The sequence below is a fragment of the Ambystoma mexicanum genome, chromosome 5p, assembly GCF_040938575.1.
Source record: "Ambystoma mexicanum isolate Mex_15411 chromosome 5p, UKY_AmexF1_1, whole genome shotgun sequence".
Classification (NCBI taxonomy): domain Eukaryota; kingdom Metazoa; phylum Chordata; class Amphibia; order Caudata; family Ambystomatidae; genus Ambystoma; species Ambystoma mexicanum.
Genome location: NC_090930.1, coordinates 1,070,518,657 through 1,070,530,981, shown reverse-complemented (window position 1 = coordinate 1,070,530,981; position 12,325 = coordinate 1,070,518,657). Strand labels below are relative to the sequence as shown.

General features: G+C 46.1%; 1 protein-coding gene across 1 annotated transcript in view; it reads right to left on the bottom strand.

The window, feature by feature from the left end:
- Positions 1-12,325, bottom strand: part of DCDC2 (doublecortin domain containing 2) — a 770,556-nt gene that overhangs the window by 140,793 nt on the left and 617,438 nt on the right. The gene's annotated exons all lie outside the window — the stretch shown is intronic.

Genomic DNA, 12,325 nt, shown 5'->3' with positions numbered 1-12,325 from the left:
CATGCTGCGCCACTGCCCCATGCATGGGTCTGGTCTGGTCTACCTTTCTCTCCTGAATTCATGCTGCGCCACTGCCCCATGCATGGGTCTGGTCTGGTCTACCTTTCTCTCCTGAATTCATGCTGCGCCACTGCCCCATGCATGGGTCTGGTCTGGTCTACCTTTCTCTCCTGAATTCATGCTGCGCCACTGCCCCATGCATGGGTCTGGTCTGGTCTGGTCTACCTTTTTCTCCTGCTTTCATGCTGCGCCACTGCCCCATGCATGGGTCTGGTCTGGTCTGGTCTACCTTTCTCTCCTGAATTCATGCTGCGCCACTGCCCCATGCATGGGTCTGGTCTGGTCTGGTCTACCTTTCTCTCCTGCTTTCATGCTGCGCCACTGCCCCATGCATGGGTCTGGTCTGGTCTGGTCTACCTTTCTCTCCTGAATTCATGCTGCGCCACTGCCCCATGCATGGGTCTGGTCTGGTCTACCTTTCTCTCCTGAATTCATGCTGCGCCACTGCCCCATGCATGGGTCTGGTCTGGTCTGGTCTACCTTTCTCTCCTGAATTCATGCTGCGCCACTGCCCCATGCATGGGTCTGGTCTGGTCTACCTTTCTCTCCTGCTTTCATGCTGCGCCACTGCCCCATGCATGGGTCTGGTCTGGTCTGGTCTACCTTTCTCTCCTGCTTTCATGCTGGGCATCCACTGTCCATCTATCATTCACGTCACCTTTCCTTATGCACTTTTAATGTTTTGTAGCGCACTATGTTCAAATGGCCTTCCACCTGCCCAGATAGCCTGGTACCTTCGAAACCCTCTCTATATTGCACATTCCTACATTGTGCCCCTGATGTCTTGTTCCTGCAGAAGATCTCCTATTTCCCTGCATGAGCATAGTCCACTCCTTCCTGTCACCCTACTAAAGGGGCTCATTACAGGCATCTTAATTTGTGTTGCAGCGGCATGGGAAAAGGAAGAATAGTTGGGCCTTCATCTGAAAGAGATGATTAGCTACGAATGGATTCCATTAGGGATTGCTTTAAGGAACTGAAGAACTCCTTAGGGGGCTGACTGCAAGCTACGACTCTTGCTGGAGGGTCTTACGGCAGATAAGAAACCCGCTGCTTAAGGTGTTGGTTATGCGTGTGTAACCTTTTCTTCGGTGGTAGTGGGAAGAATACACATCTATACCCTCTGATGAAAAGTAATGATTAAGGGTACCAATCATTTTAACATCCCTAACCTTCCCTTACACATGTGCCTACAGCCTATTACATCGCACCGTCACAAACCATACGCCTACTTTAGTCTACCTGAGGCCCTCCTCACACTTTCATGCAATGTTTGCACAGACCTGCAACTTTTTCCAAACCTCTTCCTCTCACTGGTATAACTTTCTGGTTTCATGTCTCATCCCAGACAGAATCCACAATGCCCCTTCCTGATGCATGCTGGGATGCTGGGGGTGGGGGAGAAACAGAGGGAAGAGAGAGAGGGAACGAGTGAGGAAGAGCAAACTGTGTTGTACCTCTCCTTATGAATCTGTATATGCTGTCCTCTCTTCGATGGCTGACTTTTAAATCTTGTTTATTATAGGATTTTCTTTGTATTGTCTTTAAGTGTCTTCATGGTCTGGCTCCACGTATCCTTGCACATGGGTCTCTTTCTACTCTCCCTCTCCCAATCTCAGGTTCTCTGGTTCATCCCTTCCTCTGTGTGCTCAATCCCCTTCGATTCTTTCACTCTTTTAGTCCCTAAACATTGGAACAAACTCCCGTGTGCTGTCAGATACCTTTCCTCTCTCTTTTGCTCTTGTTTAAAATACCACAGCAGAGGATCAGAAAGGGCCCAGTGCGCAGAGGAGGGGATATCTCGCCGTGCTGGTCGCTTTGTGGCGCTTTACACTATTGAGTGTCAATCTCAAAGTAGTGAGAGCGAAGAGGAGCGAGGGAGGAGCAATTAGGGGGAGAATGAATAGCAGAGAGAAGCAGACATCACAATGTCAAGATGGTTGCTTGTATACCACTTCACACCACTGTTAGGCGTTTCTTAACCCCTTAACTGCCAGGCTATTACGCAAGTCTATGCATAAAGGACGAGCATACTCGTCCTTGAGGGCAAAGAGTACAGCGGGGGGAAACAACAGAGCAAACTAGGGCATTAGAAGACAGCAACTTGTGTTGTGACCTGTATAGTGTTTTACACCACTGCCATGCTTCCTCAAACTGAGCGATGGTGAAGAGTAGTGAGTGATGGGAATAGTGTGGGAGGTGCCACTGCTTGGCCTATATGTGTCCCTCCTATGTGGCTATGTCGCTGCTCGGTGCATATATACTTCCTCAGTGTATATGTACTTATGTGTATGCATGTATCTGTGGGCAACTAGTGCTTTGAAATGATGTGGGTCCGTGGATACAGAGGACACAGGATCCAGGAATAAGTATGGTAGGCTTTATTGTCCAACTGGTGCTTTTCAGGACACATAAGGTAACTACAACAGGTAGATTACAACCACAGACAGACCACTGGTCCTACACACCCTTCCAGCTCTCTCTCGATCCCCCGCTTTCTCGCTTTCTCTCTCTCGATCCCCGTCTCCCTCAAGCTGTCACCCTTGGAACCCTCAACACTCTGACCTCACAGGCCCATTGACTTAGCAACATGCCGGGTGCTCAGCCAACATGACCCCCAGCAACATCAAGCAACAGCAACATGCTTCTAATAGAAACTGCCAACAGGGTCCACATGGGGCTGTGGGTCCTCCTCTTTTCAATATGCTTCACAAGGCGCGAGAAGATGTTTAGAGCACAATATGAGCTGAACGGTGGAAGGGGAAATTGGGAACATTAAATAAATGATGATGCTCTTTATCCCACGTACCTCCTCCTGTTTTGGTCCCTTTGTTTATTTGTCCGTCTTTGATCTCTTAACAAACCTGATTTTTACAACTATCACGAATGGAAGTAGCAAGAGGAGAGGGCGGAATTCAAGATGGCGGATTTTAAAAGGCAGCTACTTTTTGCTCTGCTTGTAGGAATATTGTACTTTTTTTTAATGTCCTGCTTTTTAACAAAGAGTTGGCGTAACTGTTTCATGTGTAGATGGCACTCCATTGCTGTTTTTTTGGAATTAAATCATAAGGACTTCAATTATGGAAAAGAAAAATACTACCCCTATGTACGATAAGATACGCCAGACAGGGCTATATGCATCCTACATGTTACAAGTTCCGCTCTTCCTCATTCACTGCTCACAATGTTGACAAATCGGATAACGACCGTGGATTGCTTCAATACACCGGGTTATGCACACATATCAGAAGGTTATTTTAAAAAAGAACAGCAACACAGGTTAGTGACCAGTGCACAATCTGGTCGAGCGCCTACGTGGTGACACAACACCAGAAAGCAAGGCCTGCTATTGTCCACATGACCCAGATGCCTGGGAGCACTGTAAGAACCGACTCCTCGAAATGTCAGAGTCCAAAGGCAGACAATCGGAGAAATGCTGGCATCAGCCTTTCATTAGAATGCATGAATGCACATTCTACCACACGCGCGGCAGGATCCATGCTCCGACTGAGGCATTCCTGCAGCAAGGCCCGGATTCAACGCCAACCTCAAAATGTGCACAGAGGGAGGTGTTGCATTACGTAATGTACCCTTTATTGTGCAAAAGGAGATTGCAGACACCTCTGGGGCTAGATAGATGCAGGAGCGATCATTAACAACTGTATGGTGCAACGATGGCAGATTCCATAGCCAGATATATATATATAAGCTTGCATTTTATTTGCATTTATTTTTATTTAGCGCCTAAGTGCTTTATATTGAATCCAACTGCACACAAATGTGAAACTCAGTCAAAATCAAGCAAAATAGAGCAAAACAGATTATAGGGCCAGAAGGTGGTCTTTGAGTCTGGATTTAAAACGGGAGAGACTGTGTAATGACTGAAAAGACAGAGGGAGAGAGTTACAGTACTTAGAGGCCAGGAGGGAGAAAGAACCGAAACGAGAAGGGGCAGAGATGGGGCGAGGGACAGTGGGATTGTGAATGATTGAGAGTGAAGAGCCCACAGTGGAGAGTAGAAAGAAACAAGTGAGGAGATACAGGGAGGAACGAGTCCATGAAGGCATAAGAAGTTAAAAAGAAACCGAGCATCGAAAGACAACCACTGAAGGTGGTGCAGGGCAGTGGAGATGGAGCCCCTGTGAGAGAGAGCAAAGAGGACAAAATGGAGGAAGAATAGCTGCAGCGAAGAGGGGCCCAGAAGAGACCCAGGAGTAGACAGGAGCAATAAAAAAGGTTAGAAAAGACTAAAGAAGTGATCCGAAATGTAGAGGCATGAAAGTACGAAATTGGCGAGCCTTAGCCTTCCCAATGTTAAAAAGCTGGAAGCGAAAGGAACGAGTGTGACCAATTAGATTCTGCCTCGCAGGAGTACATCGGTGAGCAGGGACAAAATGGCCCGATCATCCCTCAAGCTTCTACAAATCAAAACACAACGCAATCATAACGGTAAAACATGGACAGTTAAGAGATATACCTCCTTCGCCTTATGTGGTAACATGGGCCGGGGGAAGACTATACTCCTGAGAGGGGTGTGAAGGTGAACCAGTAGTGACCCAAATAACACAGTATCACAGTCCAAAATAAAGGGAATGTCCAATCAAGGTTCAATAATAATATAAACACTTTAATAAAACACACCATCTACAAGTAGAACGAAAAGAGATTACTGTACAAAAAAAAACACCCCAGACGAAAGACAGAGAAGATGCGACAGACTGGAGAAAGTAGCACTTTGACATTACTTCCAGGGATAGCAGGTAAGGTACTACCAAAAGGGATATCTTGGGACAGGGACAATCACGATCTTACCAGTCTCTAGGGCCCAAGTGGACCGAGGGGCAGTTCAGTCTCACAGTAGCCGAATTCGGTTCTCGGTGGGCTGATGCATCTGACCTGGGTTGAACGTTGATTTATCAAGTGCAGCCGGGCACACAGGATCGCGAAGGCCCTGGCAGCAAGCCGGTATCGAGCATGGTCGAATGTGAATGCTTAATGCAGTCGAATGGCGGAGGTTCATTTACTGATGGTTCTCCCATGATGTGCATGGTGAAATGCATGCATGTGCATGAGGCCAGGACAGCACTACTTCAGCATCCAGCGCCCAACAGCTGCAGCACTTGTGAGAAGAGTTGCTATCGTTGTATTGGACCACCACTGGGTACTCCTTTTATCTTGTGTCACCCCGAGCCACTGGAAGACTCTAGCTGGTGATGCGGGGAGTGGCGTCAAAGTGTTCACTTTCAGCAAGGGGGGCTATGGTTTCTGAGGTATTGGCTTCCGGGGCTCACCTGGAGAAGATGTTAAGGGTGGCTTTAGGCTACTAGCATGCCTCTATTTTACCTGACGCCTGTAGATCATGCTGCCCTTAGCACCATGCACATGTAATGAAGACACATAGTGGCTGGTGTGCCTTGTATCAGCTTTTCCTCTGGACTACTTGGATTTGGTTTGTAATTATAATTATAATTGGTTATTTAAAATGCACTTAATACCATGAGGTTTCTAAGCGTGGACACGGTGAACAAACCTGTGTTGCTCCACGTCGTCTTGCTTCCAAGGCGCGCGCGTTGCCCCTAGCTATCCTCCTGAGACTTTGGGATCCATGGAATGGGCCTTCAGAGCGTCTGTGTGAGTTTGCTAGTCCAGTGTTTCCGTTGTTATGCTTTGGCATGCCTATGTTTCATCATAGTAGCTCCTTTATCACATCAGGTCGCGCTGCTGGTGGGGATCAGTGCTGAAGAGGTCCGCATAATCCCAGCCTCTATATTTTTAATCATATCTAGATTGTCTAGCCACCCAAGTACGAACATCGCAATTCTTCAGCAAAATATCCAGAACTGGTGCACTGAAGTATCAAGTGCAGCCCCAGCACTCAACAAAAACTCTGCTCCTGTCCCTGGATCAGCTTCCCAAGTGACAGGTCAGGGTGGCGGAGGGATAAGATCTCTGAGGGACTCTCAGGATTCGCTATCCCTTTGCAGGATCTGTCACTAATAAGAAGTTGGAGCGCAGATGGGAGGTTGTTGAAATGTCTAGGTAAGAAGATTATGACGTGAATACATCTTATTCAAGACAAATTGCAGTAAGGGCAAAGCTAGCCGTCTCCGCTGAGACTGCAAACAAGCAGTTGTATTATATTGTTAAAAGTATTGCAGCATTGCTGTGAAGTGCAGGCGCTGTGTATTACATTAGCAGCAGCCCACATAGAGAAATGCTGGTACTGTCCAATTAGAAGGGCTGCAGCAGCATCACTGCTGAAAAGGGTTATTGCGGCACAATACAACGATAGCAACGCTTCTGATAAGTGCCGCACTGTTTGATTAAAGCTTTAGAAGCCACGGTCCTGATACGAAGTGTTGCTGCTGTCCATCAAAGTAGAGAAGAACTTCTGGCAAGTGTGATACTTTGCTACTAAAACTTTAGCAACTAAGAGGATCAGTTTATTAAATAATCTAAATTGCATGCAGGGGAGCACAATGTTGGGTCCCCTGCATGCAGTTCCACAAGGTAGAGCGGACAGGGAAAGTGTAAAAGAGAGGAAAGCTCACTTTTACTCTTCCATTATCCACTCTCGCGTAGAAAGGTAAACACTGCCTGCAGATACACTTTGCAGGCAGCATTTGCTAATGGATTCCTATGGAATCCGCCTGGTCTTGACCAGGTGCAAAACCCAGGTGGATGGAGGACTCCACGACGGAGATCTTACCTTCACTCTGTGCCCTTCCTCCATCTTGTCACTGCTCCAAAAAGGGGCAGCAACTTAAATTGAGGGATAAAAGCACTACGCCTTGCTTTTACGCCTCCATTTAATTCACCCTCCTTTTAAAATGAGGCTGTGAACTGAGAAGTGATAGTCTGCCTCTGTGAAAGTTAATTAAGTTTTGAGAAGTGATGATCGGTGCTGTGAGAAACCAGAAGGTGACTCACCCACTAGTCCCCTGGGATCTGTCATCCAGGTGACGAGGACATGGCCATCACTTTTGGATCCAGTTCCTGGGGGTGGACCACTGTGGGAGGATCACCTGGATGGGGGGTCTTCGGTGAGTGGGAGTGGGACACTGGATGGTGAGTCACAGTATCCCCTTCCCGGGAACTCCTTTTCCCATCCTACCAGGTAGGATACCTAGGAACTCAACCCCCACCCTTTTTTCGACAACAACACTTTCTCACGGACAGCTCACTGTGAGAGAAAATGGACTAACATCCGAGCCGTATACCTGACATGTCCCAACACAAGGGTCAGGCAGAGTCAGACAATTACTGATAATTACACACACCTGACTTCCATCACACTTCCCCACACAGATAAAAGACAGAGCACGAAATCACACTCTGAGCACGGCAAAACACACAGGGAAGCAGCAGTTCCGAGATAGCTATTTAATAGCTATTTAATATGAGCAGAAAGACGGCAAGACCAGAGAGGATGGCAAGGAGGAAAGTACCCTTGACCTTTTCAGAGAAAGACCGCTACTTTCACGAGTCCTCGAGAATAAGAAACATAAGACCTGGACTTAAAGCAGAAGAAAGGTGCGTTGTGTGTCAGAGGTACCCCGGGTTCTCCTGCGTCGATAGCCAAAGTGGGGAGGAGCGATTGCCACCATTGTACTGTCCTTGGCTCCTACAACAAAGCAGCACCAGTAAAGTCAGCACAGTCGGTGAGTCGGGAAGGCTGGTACGAGACGGGTCTGTGGTAGCATCAAGGTTGCAAGCGGCAACATTGTATGACGGAATTTGAAGAGAATAACGTATAAAGCATATGTGATGAGGGATGCAAATATAATTGAACCTCCAAGGAGTGACTGAACTTTTTTGAAGCCAAGGAAGATGCCATATACTGAATGCTCTGGCACCGTGGGTGGGTGTTCATTCGACAGTCTCTGTTGGGTATCCAGCTGCGAGGTGGCAAATGTGAATGGTGAAATTGAAGTGGTCCTGCAATGGGTGAAGCTAAAGCCCATGCACATTCGAAAGTCTTCGATAGCTAATACGAATTGCAATTGGTCCGAGCCCTGCTGAGGGAGTCTGGTTGTATAAAAGAAAGGATCTAAGCCTGGCTCAGAGGGATCCGGGGTGAACCGTGAGGCACCTGAGAAATAATATTCTCTAAATATTGTAAAGGGGGATCTAAGCCCTACTGAGGGGGATCCAAAGTAACGAGCACTGTGAAAAGGGATCTGAGCCCTACTGAGGGGGATCCAGGGTGAAGAGTGAATCATCTGAATTCAATACTTGAGAAAGGAAAATAACTTGTTGTTTGTTTTTGATACATCAGTCCCTCTGAATCAAGAAACTTTGATAAATTATGAGACTTGGGCACAGAAGGCCCTGATGCTGGTAATGGAACTGAATCCTTGTGCCGAAGGAGCCAGAGCGTGGGCTTTGCTCGAGTGAACTGCCTTGTGCCTTGCTGAAAACGGGGGAAGGAAGGCCAACGGCCTGAACATCCCAACATATAATTTTGTGAAAATGTATTTCTTTTTCATGAACACTACCCCACACTATTTGTATTTAGCGGTAAGGATTGGCAATAGTTTTTTTTTAGTAAAGGCCCTTTTATTGTGACAAGACTCCACTAGGACTGCCTTATTATTATTTGACGGTCATAGCTTGCTCCCATCTGTAGATTTAGGATTAGATAGAGGTTCATCAACCCTTGTTATAGTTCAATAAACACTCTTGAACTGTGGTCACTGCTGTCTGTCTTACTATTGATGCCATGCCTTCCTTACAGTACTCAGAAGCAAACTTGAGCAGGCAGTTAGGTGCTATATTAAAAGCACTAACATACATTCCCAATGACAGCATGACAGTCTTCCTAAGAAGTCTCAGGACTGTACCACTGAGCAGAGGAAAGATAAAAGGCTAATTTTGTCTGCTAATGTATAAGGCACTACGGAGAAAACAAAGAGCCACATCCATACAGGCCTGGATTCTCTGCACAGAGCGGGGAACAGAGCATGGATGATTCCAGGAAAATCCCAGCAAAACCAGGAGATCTAGTCAGAGGCGGATTTAGCATTTCAATGACGGACAAAGGGCGAGCAAGCCCTGCCATGTCCTTGTGACACCTTCCCAATCTCTTCACACCAGCCACAAAAAACACACCCTCATCCCTCTATGCAGGCAGTCAGGCAAAGTGACATAACAAAGGACAGTTTTAGCACTCGCCCGGCTAAACATTTGTTCGGGTTCGTGGGGACATATTTCAATTTGATTGAGGTCTCCCCTTGCCTACAATTAGGTGGGTAGACATAGCCTGTGGCACCCTTGGGTAGCTAAAATAAGAATGGACACAAATGAATCCTCTTTAATGTCACGGGTTGGGTTGCCATAGGGGAGCTGAAACACTAAACAGCCACTGAATAGTTACTAATTGCTCTGCCAGCAGGATTCTAACACTGATGAAAACAGAAAAAAAGAGGTGATAACACTACTGGATGCTATCAAAGCCACTTTGTAACATGCTGCATAGTGCACATTTAAAGTCTTCAGTTAAGGTGACAGCAGCTAGAATGGGAAGCCTGTAAAATGCACACAAGGCAAAGTGCACATTTAATGCCATGAAAGTAAGAAATATGTTACTGTGTAGTAGCCAAAGTATGGCCAGCTGCTTGTGGGGCCCCCTTCCCCTATGCTCTTGAACACATATACAGAACAAAATCACAACATTGTGGGACTGTTAGGCATACACGTCACTGGCATATTCTAATGTGTCTTCCGGACCTGTCCAGCAGAAGATATGTAGAACCCTAATTTGCACAATATGATTGACATAATCAGAAGCGACATGACAGCACATAACATTGCAAACAGTGTCATCAGTCTTCAGTACTCTATGACACCATTGGTAAACACGTTAAAATAAGTTTTCACTTGTAAGTCAGATAGAATAATGTGCTGTGTAATATATAAATATTCACTATTATTAATATGCAACAACGCAATTGTTTAGCAAACCATGAGGGTTTTTCTTCACAGGAAAGATTGCAAACTCAATCACTTATAGTCACACCCAATGTCAGCTAATCGGGCACAGTGAGATTAAATGATTTGCCCAGGATCACACATTTCCTTAAAGTGGTGAAATCCGTATGTGGACCAAGGCTGTGATATAAGCATTTGGATACATATATTCATAGTGATAGGTCACAAATATTTTTTAAGGTTGGGTTTCCAAACACAAAATAATTCGTTTTTCTATCAATGCATTGAAAAGTACACAAATCACATATGAAACCAACCTGACCTTATATACATAGTTGAAGAAATAGGTCAAGCACAAAGACATGTAAAGCTTTTTTTCCCCACCCTGAATACACGAATAATGCAGTAGCAGCCGGCAAAGGAATGCGGACCTAAAAACAATATCATTTGGATTTTAAAAAGGTATTCCCAATGAAAGAGAAATCAATATAAGGTAATCTGCTCGACCCATTCTTTTACACAGTATGCAACGTTAAACTCCCCTCCCATTTTTTACCACCCGTCAATTGCATCTTCTAAGGGACAACAGTCCTTACCCAGGCACCCCTGAGTCTGGGTCATCAACCTCCAATTGGTTCATTTGAAAAGAGGTTGACACACAGCTGAACCTGGCATGCTGGGGAACTAGTGGGAAAGGCACATTGCTTACCTGTTCTTTTAACTGTCACATGAAAAGTTTGAGCCGGGAAGGCTTTGGACAGCTGACCCTGCTTCAGAGGAGAAAAGTCAGGCCTTATTCCTGTCCTGAGCTGGCTGTGTGTGAGACAAGGGCATGGCCTATGAAATTGGTCCGGCAGAATGTGGGATGTTTGGCCACCCGACAGACACACCCAGCCCTGTTCCCTGACCTTGGGTTTCATTTGGGTTTGTTTAGCTGCCAATCTGGTGTAAGGTGAACTCGCTCAAATGGGATTTTCGTCAACTTTTTGGACTTTTTTGGCCCATTTAAATACAACCTCATCTAAGTGGCTGCATTAGAATTGAGCTGGGACTGCATATAGGTGAGCAGCTAAGGCAGGCACCTGCTGACATTGCATCACAAATATGCTCCCCTTTTACTCCTTTCCATCCTGCTTTCCTTTTCTCCCATACATCATTCTTTTGGCCCCTCTTTTTTCCTTACCAGCAATTTCCTCTCCAGTATCCTACTCTTTCCTGCTCTTTTTTTAACTATATGTCGTCCGCTGTTCTTGCAACATTCCCTTAATTCTACTGCCCTTTTCTATTTCCATTTCTGTCAAACGTTCTTTGTTATAAAGATCCAACTCTCTTCCTCATGTTGCTGCTATTCACATACTCGCATGCCTTCCTTCAATCAATTTTCCCTCACTCATTTACCCACATCACACACCATTTGCCTACATTTCTGCCCCACTCCCCATCCCTCACTCACTTGCCTCCCTTCTCTTCCACTCTCCCTCACTCTTCAGACCTCCATTATTCCCCATTCTACTTACACTCCTTAACCCCCTGCTCTCTATTTTCCTTCCCTTTAATCCTCTTTACCCTGCATTTCCACCTCTCCCTTGTGCCTGATTACCTATTGCCCCATTCTCCTGTCCTCGTTCATTCTCGGTACACATTCACCCTTTTACCCTCACCTGGCTCTGTTCAGTCACCTTGCCTTCTGCCTTCCCTCCCTCTCAATCTCTCCATCAGGCATCTGCACTACTTCACTCTCCACTCTCCTCTCCCATCAGTGTTCATGTTACCTGCTCCTTCTCTACTTTTCTCCCTCACTAGCCTGCCCTTATTCCCCATTGATCTCCATTTAGTGCCCTGCAGCAGGGCCTTGTGGCGCTGGAGGAAATATAGAGGTTGTGGGTTGGAGTTAAGGGTTCTCTCAAGTGCCACAAGCAGCACCCACAACAAAGGTAACCCCTGGTCTCTTTTGAGATTAAAAGGTGAACTCCTTTAAGCCTGTGATGTTCAACGACATTTCAAGTGTGTGGGGTAAGAACACTGTGGACATGCACAAAATGGTTATGTATGTTGTAGGCATTATCCCGTGATATCACCTTCTGTAATGTATCATCCCATTGCCATGAGGCACAGGTAGTATAGCTCAGTGGCAGCCGTCTTGTCTAGCAAGCAAGACAACACAGAGCAACACAGGTGTGAATCCTGGGTCTGCCCTTCGAAACCTCTTTGGTATTAAAGCCCATTAGAAAAAAACAATTATATTTATAAACCTGTCATTTCCAACATTATCTTCAGGCTTCATCATTCAATATGACTACCATTGACAGCAAAACCTGGCAAGGAGGTCCACCTG